Source organism: Rhinolophus sinicus, linkage group LG09 (genome assembly GCF_036562045.2).
Source record: "Rhinolophus sinicus isolate RSC01 linkage group LG09, ASM3656204v1, whole genome shotgun sequence".
Lineage (NCBI taxonomy): Eukaryota > Metazoa > Chordata > Mammalia > Chiroptera > Rhinolophidae > Rhinolophus > Rhinolophus sinicus.
In genome coordinates, this window is record NC_133758.1 from 10,889,963 (window position 1) to 10,913,946 (window position 23,984).

Here is a 23,984-nt window from a genome sequence, read left to right on the forward strand (position 1 = left end):
AAAGGAACAAACTGGAGAGGCACCCAAACTACCTATCTTCTGTCGGTTCCCACGCAGGAGGAAAACACTAACATCGAAAGGATAAAAGAGGAACCAGTATGCCATCCCTCTTCCTCCTTTGAAGTCCCATCTCTGCTGAGGAGACCTGTTAGGACACCACACTGTCCCTGTCACTTGATCTTAGCCTTTGAGGAGGTGACTTCGCCTCTCCAGACCTCCATTTTCTTTCATTTCTTAAAAAAATAATAATAATAAATATATATAAAACTTCATTTTTTCCAAATGTATAGATTTCCCTAGATCTCTATTTTCTTATCTGAGAAGATGAGAAAGTTGGTCTGCAGGACAGGTTTTCAAAGAATGTCCCTTGGGAACGCCAGGGGCCACCAGCAGAGGGGGCGGGTATGTGAAGACTGAGGCCACATCAGCAGGTCAGCAGATATTTGATCTGGTCAAAGGAGTTCTACTGGCAGCAATAAACTTGAAAAACACTCTTGGTGATTTCTAAGGTGCTTTTCAGTTCTACTCTACTTTTTCTCCAGCCAATCTTTCCCCGCTTATCCGGTCGGTGGTCTCTCATATGGGTCTAAACTCGAGGTTTGGGCAGCGTCTCCCATGGGGGTTCGGGAAACAAATTGCCAACATCATCTTCTTCAAGGCTGTTCGTCCTACCAGGTGATTGTGGGGGTTGCACTTGGAGGCCATTTGTCATTTTCACAAAGTTCGATGGGACAAGTGGCTGATTTTAGAAAAGCAGCATCAGATCCCTGTGGTTGAATAGGCCTCTCAGCCCAACATGCTCTCTGAGTGGACGTTATTACTATTACAGCAGGACTAATCCCTTTGTACAGAGATCAAATGCACACCCAGTCCCATACATACAGTAGCCAGATCAGCCAAGTTTAACTCTTAAGGGAGCGTGGAAGACATTGTAGGTCTGGGAACAAATGACAACTGAGCAAGTGGTGGAAGATGTAACTTTGCGTGTTTGAAGGCCCTTGTGTTTGGAACGCAGGCGAATGGAGACACCAGACAAAATTAGTGTGTATGAATGGACAGAACAAAGCTCACCTCCCAGCTCCCACAGATGGCAGAGGAAACTAGAAGCAATTAAGCCTAAATGGGCCACCCGATGCTCTTTGGTTTTCCTCGGTGATCAAGACGGATCCTTGTGTCGATTAGCCTTTCCCCCTAACGAAGAGGTTTTACAGACTTCACCCTGGCAGCAGGAAGGAGGCAAAGGCATCCTGTCAGGCACCCGGTAAATCCTCCTTATTAACTGTGCCAGAGTTGCATGGATAAGCCGGCTCACTGCTTATTTAAACAACAAACTGGAAACAGTCCTGCATGCCTTCCCATTGGCTGGGACATTTGTGTCTAGATCAATGACTCCGAGATCTCTACAGTCTGGTAAATGTTCAGGCTTTCTTTGAAATTTTCCATTTCCCTGACTCATAATAACCCATTGCCAAGCAGATTTCATTTCCTGCAGACGCATAAATAGGGAAATTGTTTTGAGCTATGATGTCACCTGGACCAGAGTAAGAAAGTTTGGGTCTAAGCTTAGGCTTTGCAGCTTGTTATCTGTGTAACCTTGGGGAAAATGAGGTCATCTCTCTGAACCTCAGTTTGTTCATCTGTAAAATGGGGGTGATAGAACTTACTACCCCACATAGTTACTCTGGGGATGAAGCAAGATAATAAAGCTTGTGAAAATGCTTCAAAAAGCTTTAAAATACATCATGTGTTAAAGAAATGCTTCACTGAACCTTGAATGTTCGTTAAATAGCTGTTAAATAGAAAGACTTTAAAGACTGTGAGGGATAATAAAAGAACTGCATCTGTTTATTTTTATTCTACATCCTCATAGCCCAGTTTAGATGCTCACCAGGAGATTCCAGTCGACTCTTGGCTAATGTCCCTGCCTTCTGGTCTATCCCTGCCGCCCATTTTTTATCCTCTTCACTGATGCGACTGAGCTCTTTCAAAAACCGCAGACCCCTGAGTCTGCCCCTCTCCTGATTAATGGATGCTCTCCAGGGCTAATAAAAGGTATGTCAGGATTTCTGCCCCTACGTTGACTGGCCCCATTCATGGATTGGATTCCTCCTTTTATTACCCTTCCTCCCACTCTTCCTTCTTTCCTCTTTTCCCTCTACATACTTCTGTCACGTTCCCTATGAGAGATGTCGCTGTGATCCTGTGTACTGTGTCCTCTGCTCCCAAACTTCATTGTGAAGAGTGGGGATGGGGCCACCCTGTATCTCACAGGGAGACATGCGTGGGCTCTGGCAGCAGTGTCTCTTACCACTAAGAGGCCAAGGTCACTGATCAGTCCCTGTTTAGCAAATAGTCTGTATTTACTAACAAGGACTTCTTTTAATAAATTATTTAAATATATACATATACATATGTGTGTGTGTGTGTGTGTGTGTGTGTGTGTAATGAACTTTCAGTAATCATATTGTTTCAAGAAAATATAATTACTAAAAGTTTTTTGAATAAACGGGTGCCACTGTGTTCATGTATACAGATGTTACATATAACACTGGATATTAGCACACAGATGAATTATTCCTATCCCGGGTTTTCAGATGAGTCTAAGGCATGGAAAGGTTAAATAACATTCCTAGAACCGTACAAGTAGTTGATGGTGGTGCTGGGATTCAGGTCCAGGTCGTCTGAAAACCATAGATTTGGACAAAGAGAATTAAAGCTCTGAATGATGTGTACATAGGTGGTGTTAAGTGAAGAGTGTTATCATGTTTGTATATAGTAACCACTAAAATAGGGAAAGGGGTGAAGGAAACATGGGGAGAGGAACAAAATAAAAATGGGATGTTCACTCCAACATGGATGGACCTTGAAAACCTTTTGCTTAGTGACATAGGCCAGACATAGACAGACAAATATTGTATCATTCCACTTATACCAGGTATGTAGACTAGGCAAGTTCACAGAGACAGGAAGTGTAGAATAGAGGTCACCAGGGACTGGGGGGAGGGAGGAATGGGGGGCTAGTGTTTAATGGGTGCCTGGTTTCTGTGTGGGATGATGAAAAAGATTTGGAAATGGATAGTGGTGATGCTTGCACAACACTGTGAACGTACTCAATGCCATAAAATAGTTAAAATGGTAAATATTGTGTATGTTTTACCACAGTTTAAAACAAAAATAAAATAAATGGGGAGGAATGCCGTTTTATAATTCAGGACAACAGCTTCCTCCTCAGGCGGCCAAAGACACGTGAAGCGTGATTGAGGGCTCTGCCATTTGCTCTCAGCAAAGAGGGTTTAATTAATCATGGCCAACCCCTCTTCAACAGCTCTTACCAGCGTGGCCGCAGCTCAGGACAATTATTGTTGACAGAGCAAAATTATGAGCGGGGGAGGAATATCTTAAATTTCCTCTTCAAAATTAAAGAATTATGCAAAGTAAATGCACTATATCTTATCAGTTTAGTCAGGGTTAAATACATTCTGCGTACAGTAAAACTAGAGTTGTTTAAAATGCAAAGACTCCCAAGAAAGGAAAAGAAAGAACTTTTCTCAAGCTCCCCACTGTGCTGACCTGGGTCAGAGTTGCAAAGTACCAATCCAATTCAGCCAGAAACTGTTTTATTTGACCTGCAACCTTGTTTATCTTAATTGCAATATTAAAAAAAATCTGGCTCTTTCTTACAAATATCTGGAGTTGTAACTTTTTCAGGAACACAGGTCCCACTGTCCTACGTAGCAGGTGGTAGTGGCTGCCCATCTAGACTGGGCATGTGGCTCAAACCCAGATCTCTGTCTCCAAAGTTGTGCTCTTAACTACTGTGCCCTGTTGACATGTCTAAGTATGATAAATATCACAAGAGATGTAACTGAAAGGTGAGAGTGTAGAACTTAGGAGGTGGGAAATCAAGGAAGGCTTCTTGGAAGAAATGGCATTTGATCTGGGCCTAGATGAATTACTAGACTTCAAGGGGAGGGCATTTGAGGAGATTTTAATGTAAACAGGTATGGAGTCAAAAAGACATAGGGCATGCAAAAGGAGGACAAGAATTTTGTGTTTGGCAAGAATTGCTGGGTATAAAGAATGGAAATAAGTTAACTAAGAAAATTTGAGGTCAGATCACAGAGAGTCTTAAATGCCAGGCCAAGGAGTTTGAACTTTGTTGAAAAAAAAAGCAATAGTAGCTAATGAAACTTTAGAGCAGAAAAGTAGAATGAGGAAAGGCTCTGTCTTAAAATGAGTAAACTGACCAACAGTGTAAAGAGTAGATTAGATTGGGGAGAGTTTGTCTGGTCAGGGAGATCAATTAGGAGCCCTGAAACGCCGTGTTAGTGGAATGAAAATGCGCAAAACGAGCAGTCATTGTAGGAGTAGAATTTGTAATGACTATGAGACGGGAGGGTCTGGGGATCGGGAGAAAAGAATAAGAGATAATTCAACCTAGTGAAAAGTCTAGATAATTCTTTATTTTCTTACAATTTATACTTTGTTTCTGCTTCTAACACTTCCCTTGGTTCCCCAGACAGGAGTCAACAAAGGAATTTTGGTGCAGACACTTTTTGTGATATTCACTGAATGCCAGTGGAACAAAGCTACTTAAATTATGAGATGTAAAGCTTCAAATCTCTTCTCCCAATGAAAATCTCATTAGTCTGCCATTTGAAAAGTAGCACAGTCAAATCTGACTTTGTTTAGCTTGTACGGTTTGATCCCTTTAAAGTGATAGTTTTTCAGGAGTGTGGCAGGAAGCCTGAAATTTCAATTAGATAAGCCAGAGGTTTACCTGTTGGAGGAGAGAAGGTATTATCTTCCTGTTGCTAGGTGATGGGTCTCTAAAGCAACAGTTCAGTCTTAAAGGATCAGAGCTCTTTTTTAAATTCCTTTTCTTTTGAAAACAAACATCAATTTAAAACTAACCCCCCCCCCCATGCTGTGCCCTGGTTTTATAAGGAATAAAACAATCCACCAAACCTTCTGCTCTCCAAACTAGACAGCCCTAATGTACATGGATGACCAACCTTCACTGTGTCTGTGGGGTATGGATAAGAATGATGACCACTGAGATGAATGCTAGGATCCACTCTCACTGCTTTGTCTGCTTTGTTGAATCGCAATTCTATGGTTTATGTCCTATTTTTCTTCCTTTTAATGGACAGTGTGATAGTTACTCTTATGTGTCAACTTGGTAGAGCTATGGTGCCCAGTTCTTTGCTCAAACACTAGCCTAGGTGTTGCTGCAAAAGTATTTGTTTAGATGTGATTAACATTTAAATCAGCACATTTGAGTAGAGTAGCTTATTGTCCATAATTTGGACCTCACCCAGTGAGTTGAAGCCTTAAGAGCAAAGACTAAGTCCTGAACCACCCCCCCAAAGAAAAAGGAATTGTTCTCAAGAGCACAACATAAAACGCCTGCCTGAGTGACCAGTCTGCTGCTCTGTGGAGGTCTGACTGAAGACCGCAACATCCATTTTTAACAGAACTCTCACCAGCAGCCTGTGCTACAGATTGCAGATTTGTGAGCTCCCACAATTGCAGGAGCCAGTTCCTTAAAATCTGCACTGCCTTCTCTCTCTCTCTCTCTCTCTCTATATATATATATATATATGCACACACACACTCACACACACACACACACATACGCACACATATAAAATATCTATATCCATAGCCATATTTATACCTATCGGTCTGTTTCTCTGGAAAAACTGAGGCTTACATAGGCTAACTTGTTCAAGGTTACACAGGTAATAAGTAGTAATTGGTGGAAGTAGACTTGAGGAAAGTCTGCTCTCCTAACCGCGTGATACACGACCTCCTGCACCAGTATAGGGAGACGCTCATATATACAATGCCCAGACAGAAGAAAAGTTTTAATAAATGTTATCAAACTCTAAATGAGGAGGTGCAGCTGCTAGAAGAAACTCTCTGGCTTTCTCCTCCTGATTCCATGTGCTCTCGTCTCTGAGGGAAGAGCTCTGTGCTGAGTCAGCTCAGGACGTAGGATATTCTTCTCTCTTTCCCGAGCCTCTTTCTTGCCCTGGTTCCTATGAATTCCGACTCTCTAGAACCCATAAGTGGTTCTAACATAATTCAATCAGAGTTTTGGCCTAAGGAAGAGGAAGATAGTTTGGGTTTGAGTCCTGAGAGAGGTATTCACAACAGTATCACAAACATATTTCTCTTCTCTTAAAGATGTGGGAGTTTGGTCCTCATGGAGATTAAGGGTATACATGAAATTTATGAAGCCACTTTGCGATAGGCAAGCACAGTCCCAGAAGTGGAACTTAGTACATACAGTCCAGGGGGTGACAGAAGTGTGCACCTCCAGAGCCCAGAACTGCATGTAGGGTAGTGATGCAGCCAGGTGCCTCCTTCCCTGGGCTGCATTCACTGGGAACACCTAGACCTGAGTGGATATGGGGCCTGGAACCAAAGGGGGAACTTCTTTTATGAAATAGCAATTTCTGGGAGATTTTCACGTAAAAGCCGGTACCCTAGCAATGGGACATTGGAGTCGATTATTTGCATAAATGGCCACAATGATTCTCTTCTCTGCCCTTCAGTAGTCCCCTCCCACATGGACTCTGGGCTTAAGCACATGAGTTGCTTTGGTCAATGGTACACAGCCTCAGATGGGTTGAGCGTTGGGAGTTACTCTCCCATTTTTTTTAATTTTTATTTTTTTGAAACCCTGAGACCACCATGTGAAAGAATCTGGCTAGTCTATTAGAGCAGGTGAGAGTCCACATGGAGAAGAGAGGAGCCATCCCAGCTGGAGGACCCGAAACCAACCAGTCTGCCAGCCACTAGTCATGGGAGTGAAGTCTCCTCAGCAGTGGACAATAGCACATGAGAGTGCCCAACAGAGATCAGCTGAGCCTATCTAGAAGGAACTCCCAGCTGACTCACAGAATTGTGAGCTAAATAAAATGATAGTTGTTTGAAGGTACTTCATTCCAGGGAAGTTTGTTATGCAGCATAAGCTAACTGATTGATACCAGTGCCCTTCAATGAACAAAGGTACTATTTCCTCCTAACAGGGTTCTAAAATATGTCTATCAACTTAAATAGACCCAACATACCCATAAGCTATTAACCTTATGAATGAACTTGAATTTGTTGCTTTTCTATACTTTATATGATTTATGATCTATACTTCAGCAATTCAGTTGTTACAAGACACCAAATATCAAAGCATATTGACTTTCTATAAAGTCAAAATTCAACAATTAAGAGTATTTCATAGTTAATTTTAGAGTTGTTTGTATCTTGATGTCAGTACAATGAAAGACCATACTGATGCCAATATTAATAACATGTAGAATTTACATAATACTTCACATTTCCAAAAATATCCAACTGTTGTTAATTAGACAATTTCAACAGTATTTGGATAAATGGAAGAGTATACATTCTAATATGTGCTAACCTAAAATAAAAAGGCCTTTCAAAGTGAGAGGCAAACAAGCGCTTATTGAGATCAATAAGAATAGCTATTCAGGAATCATTAATTCAGGCAGAAGCCCACATAATGTTCGAAATAGGAGACAAAAGCAATGGGCATTTATGAGAAAGGAAGAACAATTACATCAGTAGAAGGAAGGCATTTCTGTTGGTACAGAGAATATAACATAGTGATGTTAATTCTAAACTATGGTCTTCATTTTCATTCCAATAGTCATCATAACTACTTTCTTGTTATCTTTGCAAACAGTTCTTTGGGAAATAAGGTGGCTTATGCCCATTCCAATGGTTATTTTGCCCTGTGTTTAATATTCCAAGTTTTGAGGTATAAGACGTGCAAGGCAGTTCCTCTGGCCTGGCAGCTCTGGCTCCATTTTGAAGTGACTCCACTTATATTATTGTTTACACACGCCACCAGAAAGTAAACTCTGTAAGAGCAGTTTTATTGCCTGTTTGATTCATTGTTTATCCATAGCACCTAGAAACATAGTGAGTGTTCAATAGATACTTGTTGAATGAATGAATGAAAAGACTTGGTTAATTGTGTAGCTCCCTTTTGGGTACTGTAAAACATGTCTTCATATTTTCTATTTTTTATCAAAAGGATCACTGCCTTCACTCTACTTAATTATCTTTCCAGCATGACTACCATTGTTAAAAAATACACAAATAACTCCTTTTTAGAAGGAATATGTTAATTTTGCTTAAGGTCTACAAGTCATCAACCATTCTAAAGAGTTCTAGATTGCCACTGCCTGTACTGTATCTATGTAGATTCCTGTTAACAAGGAAGAGAGCCCTCCAAGACTTGTAATAGCCGCTGAGGCCATTTGTTATACAGTCTGAAGGTACAAACCATGATGGTGAACAGAGTTATCTTCATTTGAATGGATGCCAGTCACATTCTCAAGCGTGGGATGTTACATTAGGGAAAAGTATTGAGAAAAATCTGAAAGAGTTTGGTCTGTGGTTTGACCAGGAATTATTTGTTAAAAGACTGTTGAATTCCATCTGTGTAGGTAATGATTGCACTAAAGCTGAATTCTTAGCCCTGCCCGCACAGTTGAATCACTCTGAGTATTTAAAAGACATATAGTCTATGTAGTATGTGGGTATGTGGAGACTCTCCGAACTCTGTTCAGTTTTTCTGGAAGCCTAAAACTGCTCTAAAAAAATAAAGTCTGTTAATTAAAAAGAAAGGAAGGAAGGAAGGAAGGAAGGAAGGAAGGAAGGAAGGAAGGAAGGAAGGAAGGAAGGGAAGGAAGAAAGAAAGAAAGGTACCAACACACACACACACACACACACACACACACACACAAATACTGATGTACTGATGCCTGGTCCCCAGACCAAATAAATCAGAATTCCCGAGGCTGAGGCCCGGGCATCTGTATTTTTAGAAGTTCCCTAGAGGCCTCTAGTGTGTGGCTAGTTTTGTGAAGGATTGCCTTAAAGGTACTGCAGCTTTTCCGGCTAATGGAACTAGTGCCTTGATGGCAAGTGGGTAAAGCTTGGTTTCACTTTAAAATGTCTATTAGATGTTGAGTGGAAATGATGTATAGGGGTGTTACAGGCCCAGAATTGAGCTCATGTCTGGAAATAGGGAAGCACTATTAAGCCATGCATTCATCACTATTGTGTTTCCAATGCCAATTGTCTGAGAAAGCACTGTCGAAATCAGCCATCTCCTTATTTTTCTAGAGCCTCGGCTGCCTGTCTGTGCAAGATAATGGGCTTGAATTTAGCCACTATGAGCACAATGCGTTTGAGGAGACATTCCCCCTCCCCCCATATGTTTACAGTGAGATAGTCTGAGGGTTGGCTCAGGGTCCTAATTACCGTAATAACCACATCTTTCACAATAACTGCAGGCAGTATCCTAATTAATGAGCTCAATTCATCTGAAGAAGAGTCCACCTACTTGTGCAAGAGGGACGCATATCCATCAACCCTCAGTGAGACATGGGTCCTGCAGAAAGGGTTCTATTAATGCCATTTGATGCCTTTTATCAGAGGCTTTCAGAGCATTTTATAAACATTAACTCTCACTGCACTCTTGGGAAAGGTACTGATAACACGCTGGCTGAGTGAGAGAGCTGGGTTCACCCCTGGAGGCTTGTCAGCAGCTGGCTGGGGCCCTGGGATCCTTCAGGCTCTACTCACAGCCCAGGCTGGAGGGGGCCCGAAGAAGGAACAAGTAGTGGTTGGTAGATGGAGAGAACATGTGAGAAAGTGGAGTTTCTGGTCCAAGTTCTGACTCACACCAGGATGAGAGGCAAATCTCAGATTTCAGCGTCTCCATTGAGAAATAAGAATGGTGCCTCTTCCCGGTTTGAAAAAACTGTTCAAGATGGGTGTTCCATCTCTTTTTAGGCCTCTGCTTGCTCCTTCAAGCCCTGGACTGTGGTCCCCCAACCCGCTCTGCAATCCAGTAGTATCACAATCAAGAGTAACAGTTAGCCCAGCCGGAGCTGAAATTCTAGCTGGGAGACCTTAGGCCAATTACTGCACTTCCCTGGGCTGCAGTCTTCCCATGCCCCACATGGCTCCAAGTAGTTACAGTATTACTCGTCACAGAGGACTGGTGTGGAAATGAAGTTAAAGGAGGAATAGGGTCTTCATTGGGATTCTGCTTGTACTTTTACATACAATGTGAGCTGCTTCAGACAGTTTCCCGGACGTAGTTCTCATGAAATTTGACTATTACTGTGAGGGTTTCCCCTAACCCTTGGTGTAAGACTGGAGTAGGTAGATCAATTAGGAGACTTTAGGAAATCCAGCCAAGATGGCATGAAGGCCTAGTCGGGAGAACTGGTTGAACCTCAGAGCCATTTAGGATATAGTGTATTGGTTAGGCTGCCATTTAAATCTGTGCTGGAGGTTTTGGAGGCCTGCCTCCCGTTTGGCTCCTGTTTCTATCCCATCCCGGGATTTTCCATTGTTTTTGTTTCCTAGGGCTGCTATAACAAAACGCCACAAACTGGGTGGCTTAAAACAACAGAAATGTATTTTCTCACAGTTCTAGAGGCCAGAAGTCCAAAACGAAGGCTTCCTCTGAGGTTTTAAGGAAGAATCTGTTCCATGTTTCCCTCTTAGCTTCTGGTAGTTTCTGGCAAACCTTGGTGGTCCTTAACTTGTAGACACATCACTCGAATCTCTGCCTCTGTCTTCACTTGGCATTCTTCCCTGTGTCTCTGTATCCACATTTCTCTCTTCTTACAAGGACACCAGTCATTGACTAGGACACACTCTACTCCAGTATGACATCATCTGAACTTGATTACATCTGTGAACCCCCTTTTCCAAATAAGGTCACATTCATAGGTACCATGGGTTAGGACTCGAACAAATCTTTTGGGGACACAGTTCAATCTATTCCACCCTTTAAGAGGTTTCAGTCACAGCAAAGATGATTCACTAGTCCACAGTGTTTCATGAATTTTATTGCCATCACTCCCTATATGGCTTCATTGCTCCAAGTAGTCTGGGAAGCAGGAGCTTGGAGGGTAGGATGAGGGAACTTCCAGCTTGAAGTGAGTGAGCCAAGGGTTTGAGTTTCAAGGGGCCCTGAAAATCTGAGTCAGCCTCCAACATGGTTTGGAAAAGGAGACAGCGACTGTCTCAACCAGCCCTTCCCGGCAAACTCCAGCTGACTGCCTCCTTGCTACTTATCAGGGCTCTGGGGCATGGCAACTGATGCCTTACCATTAACAACAGATGTTGTTCCTGAGGCTTCTAGAAGTAACTGGTCACATTTGCCAATGTTAAATACACACTTTTACAAGAAATACAATCCAAGTGCTTCAAAAGCAGACTTTAAAGAGCATACGCGACACCAGGTTACTACATCATTCCCAAACATTTATTACCAGTGATTGTCAATCATCTGAATATTCAAATTCTTTTTCCCAGTTCACAGGTAATACTGCCGATAAAACATTTCCTTTGATGCACTGTTAAGCTTATCAATGGCCTCTTGGATGAGCAGAGCATCATAAAGCTTCTTCTCAGGAGCACCGGCCTAACCTGGGGATTTTCCTCCAGTTTCCCTAAAGCAAATCAACATGATTATAACTGATGGGAAATAGGCATGAGAGAGAGGGAGAAGTAAAAGATAATGTGAATTATTTGGTTTGGAATTTAATAGTAATTCTGTCATTTCAACAAATAGCATATTGGAGGAGGAGTTGGTGTGTGTGTGTGGGGGGAGGGGCCAAAATGAGTTCAAGTTTGAACCATAGTTTCTAGGTAGTTTCACAGTAAACATTTTTGCCACAAGCAAATGTGCTTCCGGCATTTTAGCTGCATAACTAATTGGCTATAAAAGATAAAAGAATGGAAAACAAAAGAGGGACATTAAAGAGGACATAACAGAATATGGAAAGATTAATAAAAAGACTGTTGCAAAAATGAAAACACATCATCTTAGCAGTTTTTCATAGTATTACACTTTTGTTTCTTTTTTTTTTTTTTTTTGCTTGTTGGTTTGTCTCCTCGTTTGGCATTGCACTTTTTTTCCCCCTAAAATTTCCTCCTTCATTAAGAGAGGTATCAATTTCCAACTGACAAAACTTATAATCAATGCTCTTGAAGACTCGTGAATCAGTAGCCGCCTCTTCTATTTGCCATAGTTTGGGACACTTGGGGATTTGGTGGGTGGGAGGGGTGACGATGCTCATGATGGACTTGCAAACTGCTATGTGGTCATTTCCTAGTACCGTGTGCAGTCTGGCTTTATACGTAGTGATGATCACCCACTATGTTAAGGCCACCATGTCTACTCGTCGCTGTATAGACCATTATGACGGCTAAGATTTACATAACATGAAAAGGGGAGTACTGCAAGAAAGGAGTACAGTGGGGAAAGGAAACCAGACTGACGAAAAACTGTAAGTCTGCCAAATGTAAGCCAACATGTCGGGCCGTTATTTTATCTTTTATGGCAAAATTGCCTTAACGCCAATTAGTTATATGGTGGAAGTGTTTGCGGCAAACATCAGAGCAGCAGAAGTGTTTATGGTGAAGTCTCTGGACTTGAGTTTGAACATGCTGGGTTTGCAATGTTTGTGGGACCTTCAAGTGGAGATGTCCAGAAGGCTAGTGATGCGAGTGTAAAGTTCTGGATTGAGAGCTCCTACTGTAGATGCTGACTTGGGCATTGTCAGCATACGGTGGTAACTGAGGCCAAAGCGTGGATGCAGTCACTCAGAAAGTGTGCAGAGTGAGAACAAAAGAGAAGCCAGGATGGAAAGGGTGGGGAGCACTTATGCACACAGGAAGACTGGCCGTGAAGGAGCCTCAAGTGGGGAGGGAGGAGTGAGACCGAGAGGGAGCAGACAAATCGGGAGTGTGGTGAGACAGAAACAATTTAAAGGAGGAGGAGGATGTCAGTGATAAACTGCTGCCTGGTGGTCCATCCAGGTAAGGACTGAAACACATGCATTGAATTTTAGAAGAAGGGAGCCTTGGGTTCTTTATACTTAGCAGTGTACAGGTTAGTTCTGACTTCCCTGTGGGTGAGGAGCATCCCATCTATGGGTTTGATTATCAAGTCTTTGCAGGCAGGTTGTATAGCTCTTAATACCTTCCCTGAATTCTCCTCTGAGAGAGATGGTGAGCCTTGATGTGGACAAATGTCTCCTTGAATAATGTGAAATAGGTTGGTTTACTCTAAACAGGCAAGTACTAGGAAAATGTTGAGGCTGGCAAGGATCATTGAGTCCTAACTCAGGCCAGAAAGGTGAATAAACTTGCTTAAGAGCACACAATTATTTAGTGGCTGAGCTGGGACTGGAACCTAGAACTCTTGATTTTTGGACCAATGCTTTTCCCCTTATATGCGATGGATGAATGTTTTGCTGGCGAGACCAGCAATTTCAGGCTGAATTTGCTTCAACGTAAAGGGGCAATCCGCAACTCCAATTGCTCTTTGTGTCCTACACTCTCCAGCCATCTGAGCATCTCCAGCTCTAGCTTATTGTCATGTACACCTTCCTTCAGAGAATGAGAAGCGTAGTATTGAAAGGGACTCTAGAGATCCTCCATCTTCTTCTTGGACACGTCCATCACTGGGCTGCTCATGGTCCCAAAAAAGCAGATAAACCTGCTCGGCCACCATATTAATAATATTACGTTAGTTATCAACTAGGCTTAACTGAGAAACTCTCACAGGACTTATTTTAGGAATGTAGTGAGCAGTACTAGTCAGATTAAGAGATAACTAGATGGTCAGAATGGGTTTTAATTATTCATATGATGACAACCAGTTGCCAATATTTCCAGGTTAAGCTTACCACTGTTTGAGGCCAAGTTGCTGCTCAAGGAACATAGAGCTCATCTATCACCACCTCCTCTCACAGATGCTGCGTGTTAAGAATTTCGCAGCTGACTAAGCAAACATGGGCGACCATAACAGGTCATTATGTTTGCTCAATGATTTGTTAATATTATATGGTGATAGAAGTCTTTGTTAGAATTATGGATACAAGAAAAGAAGCAAAATCAAATACAAACTTCTGGAAGTATTTAATGCTATGTCAGCATTTGACTGAATTCCTTTGAATTATGATTCTGCTTATTTTTATATTGCATCCTTTTCCATAACTCACGTTTGACATTTTCCAACATCCTCAATCTTGAATGTACCTTCTCTACTTTAAAACAGATCCACATATGAGTCATTATTATTCCTTTTCTAAAGTTGCTTTGTAAATTGTATAATTAAGCGAAGTTTTCCAGTCCCCCCTCCCATGAAAAAAAAACTATCAATACTGTTATTCCCTAGGAAAAAGACTCCATGCTATAAGGTAACAAAGTCAGCATTCTTTATTAGAGGAATGAAATAACTTTATCTTTCATTAGTTAATAATGTGTAATCTTTCTTTGAATGGTTTATTTCCAATCTCCTCTCCACCAAATTACCATAAAATCTTGGCTTTCCCATGGAAAAGTGTCAAAATTCAGCTGTTGATGACACTGCCCCTCAAATTATAGCCACAAGTTCTGATTTTGTTACCCATAAATTTGATGTTATAAATTATAGGTAGACAATAATTCATTTCTAGAAATTGTTGTCATAAAGTGACTGTCATAAAGCAAGCTATATTTTCCCATGGGAACCATATTACAGTCGGGGATTACATTTCTGATCCAGAATGCAATATCAAGTAAATAATGGATATGCGAAATATGTGCTATAAAATCAAATATACAAAACTATTAACCTCTTCAATTAATTAAAATAGTAATGCCTATAAATTGGACATAAATGCACTGTGCATTTTATACAACTGGCTTCCAATGGGCTATAAAATGCACAAATAGCACATAAAAATTATAAATGGCCAAATCAAAGATGTGACCTAAAATAGAGGCAGAAATTCATTTTAAAGCATAAATTAACAATATTTCTATGTGTGTTGTTAGGCTATGGAAAGAAGTTTCTCTGAGGGAATGATGCCATTACAAAATTCCTAAGGTTATTTCAGAGAGTGAGTCTCAGTTTGTGTGAATAGTGCTGTTAGCAGTAGGGCTGGATGGGAAAAGAACAGGACTGGGATTCAGGACATTTGACCAAACCCCGTTGCTTCCTGTGAGTTAGACAATGTACGATGTGCAGGTTTACTCCCAGGTGGGGTCTTGAGACTTCAACTACTTTAGCTAATGAATGAGCTGTCGGAGTAATGACCTCCAGCTCTAAACCTCTCTGATTCCATAACCTAAAAGAGCTTTTGAGGATTTGTGTAGCCAGGTTTCTTGTAAAGCTGTCTAAAGATGTTTAGACTAATACCTTTTATATTTTCCTAGCTAGATTCATATTTAGCAAAGCAGAGGGATCAAAGGTCATTCTATCCAGATTAGGGATGTCTGAGAATATTCTAATAGTCTATTTGGGTGGGAATGGATATGGGAAGAGGTTGAGGAGTATAAGTAGTATCTTCCTGAAAGGTTTACTTAAGATGAGCAAAGAAGCACAATCTACCTCCCCTTTACCTTTTGCATCTTCTTGATTTAGAGCTACGTGTACAACTGCTTAAGATCAAACCACATAAATGTCACTGGAAAACCATAAGCCATCTATGGACTGATGTTTGTGTTCCTCCAAAAGTCATACACTGAAGCCCAGTACCCAAGGTGGTGATATTAGGAGGTGGGACCTTTGGGAGGTGACAGGGTCATGAGGGTGGTGCCCTCATGAATGGGATCAGTGCCCTTATGAGAAGAGACTTGAGAGAGGTGAGCAGTCTCTGCTCTCTGCCACATGAGAACACAGCGAGAAGATAGCCATCTGCACACCAGGTAGAGGGCCTTCATCAGACATAAGATCTGCTGGCACCTTGATCTTGGACTTCCCAGCCTCCTGAACTTTGAGAAGTAAATTTCTGTTGGTTAAGCCACAGCTCTAAGGAATATGAGTAAACGCTCAAAAATTACAAAATGACAAGGAAACAAAGCCCAACAAATGCAAGCTAGCAGAAGTAACAGATAGTAGAAGCAGGTATAAAACTACTTCAGATGTTAGAATGATCAGATACAGAAAATAAATTCACTGAATGTTTAAAGACATAAAAGAATGGACTGAAAACATGCACAAACAGCAAGAAATTTAAAATAAAAAATAACCCATAGAACTTTAGAAATGAAAGTCCTTGTAATCAAGAAATTCATGTTTCAAAGCAGAGTAATCACAACTGAAGAGGGAATTATGAACTGGAAGACAGATTCAAAGAAATGATCTAGAATACAGCAGAGAGAAACAAAGAGATTGAAAATATTTAAAAGAAGTTGAGATACATGGAAGCTAAAGTGAGAACTTCTAATATTTCCTCCAAATTCCAGAAAGGGAGGTGAAAAAAATAGGAGGGGGGGGGAACAGAGGAAATATATAAAATGATAATGCCTGAGAATATTCCATGGCAGATTGCTTTTAAGAGAGGAGCAGCCCAAGATGGAAGCCACAGTTTTTTTGTAACCTAGTTGCAAAAGTGATATCCTATCAATTTTGCAGTAGTGGATTCATTAGAAGCAAGTCATTAAGTCCAGTCCCTTCCACAAGGGTGTGACTACCAGGAGGTAGGGGACATTGAAGGCCTTCTTAGAGAGGCTGCCTACATCAGTCATCAATGAAATGCAAATTAAAACCAAAATGAGATCCCACTGCAGATCCATTAGAATGGCTAAAATTAAAAAAAAAAAAAAAAATGACAATAGCAATGTTCACAAAAATGTGGGGCAACTGGAATTGCTGGTGGGAGTATAAGATGGTACCAACGTTTATTTAAAAAAGCAAAGCAGACTAAAGCATTAGACTATGGTGAGTCTCCTAACTTCTATATTGATAATTTGTCCTACATCCATATACTAAATCTAAAGGTTAACCATTGTTATGTTAAAATTGATATCTGATAACAGAATCATACATGCTGACTCTTGAATATTGGAAAAATACAGAAAGTGTTGAAAATAAAATAAAAGTTAGCCACAATCCTAAAAACAAACAAAAAAAAAACAACAAAAAAAAAGACAAAGCAAAAAAGCCAAGCAAACAAAAATAAAATCTTTCAAATAATCGCCAAGGCTAGCAATATATTGAAAAGCCTTGACTGATAAGGAGATTGATGTACCATTTATGTATTAATCTGTTGGCATTTGACACATACATCATTTTATTAAATTCTTTCAGTGATCCTTTGAGATATGTCTTATTACTGTATTTTCTAGAACATGAATATTAAATCTTAGAGAGGTTAAGTAACTTGATCAAGTTAAGTAGCAAATGATGGAATGGGAATTCAAACCCAACGTTCTTGTTTCACACTTGTGTTCCAAAATTGTGTTAAAGGCTAACTCAGGTGGAGAAAATTGAAATACAGTTGTCCTTCAAGCAGAGACCTCTTTTCCACCAACACGTATAGACACTGTCGCTGCAGCCACTGCACAGGGCACATTACCAAGGGAGAGAAAACAGGGTTAAGGAAAATGGAGGCCACTTTCAGTCCAAAAAGACATGTGCAGCCTCAACAAGAGGAGAACCTGTGGCCAAAACGAATAGAATGGAGCATGGTCTGTGAGTAAGCAAGTGGACATACAATGAAAGGGTCATGCAAGATTTCCAAGGTGAGTGACATTGGTGAGTAATGCTGTTAACGTGGTATGAGGTGGCAGAACCCGTCCCCAGCAAAACCCAGCTGACACTGCAAAGGGACAGACTACAAATCCTGCTTGCTGTCCTGAAAGGCTGCTCTCCACAGATAAGGCTGTTCATCAATGCAGGCGTTCCCCCGTCCCCCCACTCTCAGACAAAGATAATTAACATTACTCATTTAGAAGAAAACCTGTCTTCAGAATTTAATCTCTCAATAGTGAGCTGGGATAAAAACAATTTAGCAGAGGTGATTTAGGGCATAAGAATTCAGCAAGAAGCAGAGATTTCTGATGTGGCATGCTTTGCTAGAAACTTGGCAAATGCTTTTTTCTTTGGGCAGGCCTCATTCTGTATTGTTGTCAGAAGTCTGCATTTTCCACTTTCCTTTCTCTCTGTGGCCCATTTGGCTTCCAATCACTGCCTCTTTTAAACTGACTCTGCCGCTGAGGAGTTGGAGGTGTGACATTTCACAAAACTGTGGCCTGAACACACGTATGTTTTGAAGTGAGACTTGTGAAATATTCAGTGTCAGTTAAGTCTGCCAAGCCGCCAGTCATGGACGTTATCCCGGTGGTAAAACCTCAGGCTTTATTATGGTTAGCCGAATTCCTGGGCTCTCACATCTACTGTCTCCTGAAATTTCCTTGAAAATAAAATAGCCAATTAATCCTCCAGACCCGAGGTGGCAGCTCGGTGACATTCTCAGTTTTTCAGCTTATAAGTCTCACTCTCCAAGTTCTGCTGCCTTCCAAAAACCCATTTAAATCTTGGTTCCCTTGCCATGATCCTCCAGCAGAAAACATTGCTTCACTCTATTCTTCACACCATGTAATTGAACTTTCTGGATGAGAAGTTCCACCTCAGACATTTAGCCGAGGTTTTCACAGTCAATAAATGAATAAATTAAGCAGCTCCCCGACAGCTGTGGTTCCTGAGAATAAGAATTATGTTGCCCCATCATCTGACTCCATTTCCCACCTCTCCATTTTAAGGTTGAGGTGAATTTGATGGATAGATAGTTTCCTTTTTCCCTATTAGAATTTGAACATTTATCTTTATATGTAATCAACCAAAAATAATTTCCTCTAGTAGCAATTTCCATACTTAGAGAATTTAAAGTTACAATCCAACTGAAATGTGGGGGTTTCTCATTTCCAGACCTTCATTTTTTGTGTGTGATAAAATAGACATCACATAAAATTTTCAATTTTTAAAAATTATTTTAATAATTTAAATTTTAAAATTTAATTACTTCAGTTATTTCTAAGCATATAATTCTGTGGCATTATATACATTTATAGTGTTTTGCAACCATCACAAGTATCTATTTCCAGAACTTTTTCTTCATCCCAAACAGAAACTCTATACCCACTAATCTCTCCTATTAGTCCCTGGTAATCACCATTCTATTTTCTGTCTCTATGAATTTGACTATTCTAGGTACCTCACATAAGTGGAATCATATAATATTTGTCCTTCTGTGTCTGGAATATTTCAATTAGCACAATGTTTTCAAGGTTCCTCCATGTGGTCATATGTGTCAAAATTTTATTCCTTTTTATGGATGAATAATAATCCATTGTACATATAAACCACATGTTATTTATCCATTCATCTGTTGATGGGCACTTAGGTTGTTTCTACTCTTTGGCTCTTGTGAATAATTGCTGTACAGATATGTTTGACTCTCTGCTTTCAGTTTTTTTGGGTATATACTTAGGAGTGTAATTGCTGCATCGGATGGTGGGTCTATGTTTAACTTTTTGAGGAACCCACCCCTCATTTTTAAAGTATTTTAAAGGATTGGAAAAGACCAATTGTTTTGTCAAGATCATATTTACTAAGAAGGTTTGATTACCATAATTACATTTTTTACATATACCTTAAAGTATATCTTAAGACCTGCTAGAGAGCAGGAAGCTTAACTTATCTTTGGATTCCCATTAAACTAGCAGTGCCTAGGCGTGATCAACTTTCAAAAAATGTAATAGGTCTTTGTACATCAACATTTAAAAATGGGGCTCTCTCAAAGACTCAGAACCAAATAATAGATAGGAAGTACCCTCATGTTTCAAAGTGGGGTGCTAGACCACCTTTGCAGGACTTGGAAGTGAGGTCTCTATAAGCCTATCTTGTTCCCTTAAGTGTATAAAAGGATTGGGGTTGAAGACTTTGGGAGAATTTCTATGGATGAGTTTGTTGACATGCTATGGCGTTTTCCGTTCGCTGAAGTGATACTCTTGTGAGAAGGCTGGGTTTCTGCTGATGGCAAGGCAGAGGTACCCTATAGACTAAACATAGGCCACTGAGAGAAGAGCTCATGCAAGATGGCATCCTGCCGGGAAGAAGCTGGAGGTGTTCTTTTGGATGCAGAAGCTGATAGGAATGTCACAGGAAGACAGCTCAGGGGAGCCTTTGCCTTTTCAGTCAAGAGAGCTGCAGGTGGGTTTTTGTACTAGGTGCCCCATGAGAGCAAGTCAGCAAGGAATCATCCATAGTCACGGAACACTTGAGCAGCTCTTGATGGTAGCGGCCAAGTAAGCTTTTCCGGGGCTTCTCCTTTGCCCCAGTGGCTGGCCCCCAAGTCCTACCTTCAAGCTTCAACCCTGAAGGATTCATATATCTAGGCTGCCAAGCTATGGGAGAGGAAGGGAAACACGGGGGAACTGGGAAGAAGTCAGCCCTGCAACCCCTGTCCCCCTCAGGCTTTCAGCCAGGAGCAGAGTGAATTTGTGGAGGCGAGGACTTTCAATGGAGCTCAGTTTTATTTATTACATCAGAGAGGAATTCTAGCTACTGAATGGAGGCTGTCCTTGGTCCTAAAAGTGATTGGAAAACTTTTTCTTATCCAAGGGTTCCAGGTACAGATGTGGGAACAAGCCCCTAAGGGTTCATCCAAGAGGGTATGGGATAGAAACTGCACAAATGGAAAGAATAGAGTTGTTTTCTGCTAGTATCCTATTGAGTTACTCTTTTTTCTTTTCTTTTCCAGTTACTCTTTTTCAAGACTTAATTTAAAGTACATTAAAATAAGTTTTTGTTTCAAGCCAATTATCCATCATAAGTTTAACTCAGGCTAAAAAAAAAACAACTGTTAAATATATTTGCTTCTGATTCTAACTTAATTGACTGGGTGTGGTAACCCTGCATGTTTTAGGAAAGTAAGACTACTTTTAGCTAACTAGCATCCAGTACCTATTTTAGTGACAGTACTTCAGTTCCCTTGGGGGAATTATTTCCTCCCCATTTAATGGAGTTTGGTGAGGCTGTTACTCAACATATCCTGTCTTCCCCTAGCTGGGATCATGGACCAAGCTATCCTGGAGTTTACATTTTGAGGGGAATGAGAAAAAGTCTGAAAATACTTGGCACCCATAGTTTCCAGAGGCAGCACCGTGGTAAGATTATAAATAGCGATCTAAACTCTCTGACCACCACCCCTGCCATAGATCCAAGTTTCTAGGTCTGGATTTCCAGTAACTGTGCCATCAGGTATCCCACCAATCCATTGTTGTAATCGTAGTATCTACTGCTTATAACCAAAGGAGACTAATTTGTGCTGATCAGAGGCTGATATATATTTACTTATGTCACTGATGAATGCAAAGACCAAAATAAGTTTTTATTTAGTATATGCAATTTGGTATGGAGATACTTTTAAAATGGACATTGATGGGTGTGGGTGCTATAAATGGTAAATGGGGTAGTGGCAGGCTCTGGAGAAACAATAACTAATAAGACAGATATGTCCCTGGTCCCTTGAGGCTTATAGTGCAATGGGGCCTGCATAGTCGTGAATAGCTCCTGTTTCATTGGCTAGTAATTGACTATGACAGGGAAACAAACAGGTGCTATGAGAACACAGAAGAAGGCAGGGAGGGCTTTCTGGGGCAAAGTGGACCTGTAGGGTAAGAAGTGGGAGTGATTGGGCAAAGTGGAGCGGGGGTGACAACAGCAGTTATGATGGGTAGGAAAGAGTTTTCCAGGTAGGGAGAAAGAAATTCAAAGTCTGGTAGATCTAAAAGTGCCCAGTGCCTCCAAAAACTTGAAGGAAGATGTATCTGTTACTTGGTTCTGGAAATTTGTAAGACAAGAGACTGACTGTTGACATCGAATGAAAGGGTGGTAGATGCACAATGCTTTAGCCTTGCAGAATGAGTCTCTCTCTAGTACCGGGAATTGTGGAAGCCTGGACAAGCCAGTGAGAATAAGGAATTATTCCTTTGTGAGTTGGGCTGGAGGAAACACTTCAAAGACCTGTATTCACTGACCTTTTTAATCTACACTTAAAAATGTTTCTGCCAGGCTGAGTACAACCAGAAGCAGAAACTACTACATTTATCCCTGGAATGATAGATCCAGCCGTTTTGTTTCAATTCAATAAGTTTGGATAAGATCAGAATAATAATCTGGCGATGTATGTGCACAGTTCCCCAGATAGAAAATGGCAGGACCTGGGACCCTGTGACACTAGCTGGTGATTCTACTCCCTGCCTTGCGCAACGCGGGGGACAGAACAAGGAAAAGGAACAAACAGATGGCATCATGGCTCCCAAATTTCTCGCCTCTATAGATTCCTTTGGAAATCCAAGAGTTGAAAAGCTCAAGGTGGGAACCACTGAACAAGTTGTGTCTTATAAATACTGAGACGCTCTATGATCTATTTTTGGGATGCCATGTAGAACTAATGAAATGGAAGATCTGAATGTTTTGTGACAAACTGACCAGTCCCCGCAAATGCTTATTGAGCAGTGCCACATGACCAGCACTGTGTTTGACACTCCGGGGGTGTAAAGATGCATAACACATTTTCCTTGTGCTCAAGTAGCTTATCTCATCGAAGGTCGGTTGAGACCATTGCCAGATCGCTTTAATTCTCTTGGACAAATTGTGTACTGTCTAATGACATGCATTGCCCCTAAGTAAAAGGCACACATGATCAGCTTATATAAGAATGCATGGAATAAGCTAATCATTGATGAGATGGCATAAACCCGTGTTATGCCATTATAAGAAGGATTCAAGAGGAGGCTTGATGATCTTAATCTCACTGAAGTCTCCTTACAGCCTTGCAAAGTATACGTGAATGACCCCATTCTACAGAGATAGAAACTGAGGCAAGGTTAGGAGGCTGCCTACAGTTCTATGGCCAGTAAAAGCAGGGTGAGATTGGGAACCTGTGGCTCTGGTCTCCCGTCCACACTGTTGCTTGGTTCTTCCCACAGAAGGATTCTCGTCAGACCCTTGTGGTGCTTCCCCAGTGCTTCTAAAGGGACCATTGCGATCATTGATTAAGTGATGAGCATATAGATTAGAGAAGCTTCTTTTGCATCTTTATTTGTCTATTCTACATGAAACGGCCCGATTTTGGTCTGAATTTTCACAGGAAAAACAGGGCTTTTGTGTACTTGTGGGTCTTTTGCTCCATTAAATCACCACTCTGTGACCCTAAAAAGTCATAGTGGGCTATAATCATTTATTGTATTTGAGGAAGGAAAAAACTAATACTCGCTGAGTGATAAGTATGGTGCGGTGTGGGTATTTAGATGATATATATACTCTACTTCAGTGATCCCTATTTTTCAACTCTTCTGGGCCACACTTCATGTTACAGAATCTGACAGCTGTCAGCCCCATAGCAGTAGGAGGCTGCTAGAATATAGCACAGGAACAATAGTTTTTTGTTGTGTGTGTGTGTGTTTTAATTGAGTTCCTGAGTGCCACAAACTATGATAGTGAATTCCTTGGACGCTTAAGGTTCATAGAATTCCTAGGTAGTTGTTATTATCTTTATTTTCAGGTGACAAAATAAAGTTCAAGGAGATGAGGTAACTTCTTTACATTCCCACAGTTAGCAAATGGCAGATCTGGGCGTCCCTGGTACTCCCCAGATTTCGGTCACTGCTCCGCTTAAGAAGATGTGAAAGAAAGCATCCAGGTCTAGAACGGCCAAGGGAACAGATGGTTATTATGGGCCAAATGATTGTGTCCCCCCCCCAAAATATGTATGTTGAAATTCTAACCTGCAGTGTGATGGTATTAGGTGGTAGGGCCTTTGGGAAGTGGTTAGATCGTGAAGGTGGAGCCCTCACGTACGCGATGAATGCCCGTATATGAGAGACTCCAGAGAGCTCGCTCACTCCTTCTGCCACAAGAGGACACAACGAAAAGAAGGCCATCTGTAGACCAGGAAGCGGGCTCTCACCAGACACCCAATGTGTTTGCTAGTGCTTTGATCTTAGATTTCAGCCACCCAGTCAGTGGTATTTTTGTTATAGCAGCCCGAACGAACTAAGACAATGGTGGTGTAAATGATAAATATTTGTTGAACATAAACATAATTTTCTGTCATTTATTGCCCTGTCCCAAGCAGACT

General features: G+C 41.1%; 1 long non-coding RNA gene across 1 annotated transcript in view; it reads left to right on the forward strand.

Annotated features, from left to right (window-relative positions):
• The first annotated feature begins 1,844 nt into the window (after positions 1-1,844).
• LOC109446175 (uncharacterized) overlaps positions 1,845-23,984 on the forward strand; it is a 246,233-nt gene continuing 224,093 nt past the window's right edge. Inside the window, exon 1 of the long non-coding RNA XR_012498722.1 lies at positions 1,845-2,052. This is a non-coding gene — a long non-coding RNA (uncharacterized LOC109446175). The remainder of the gene's footprint in view (positions 2,053-23,984) is intronic.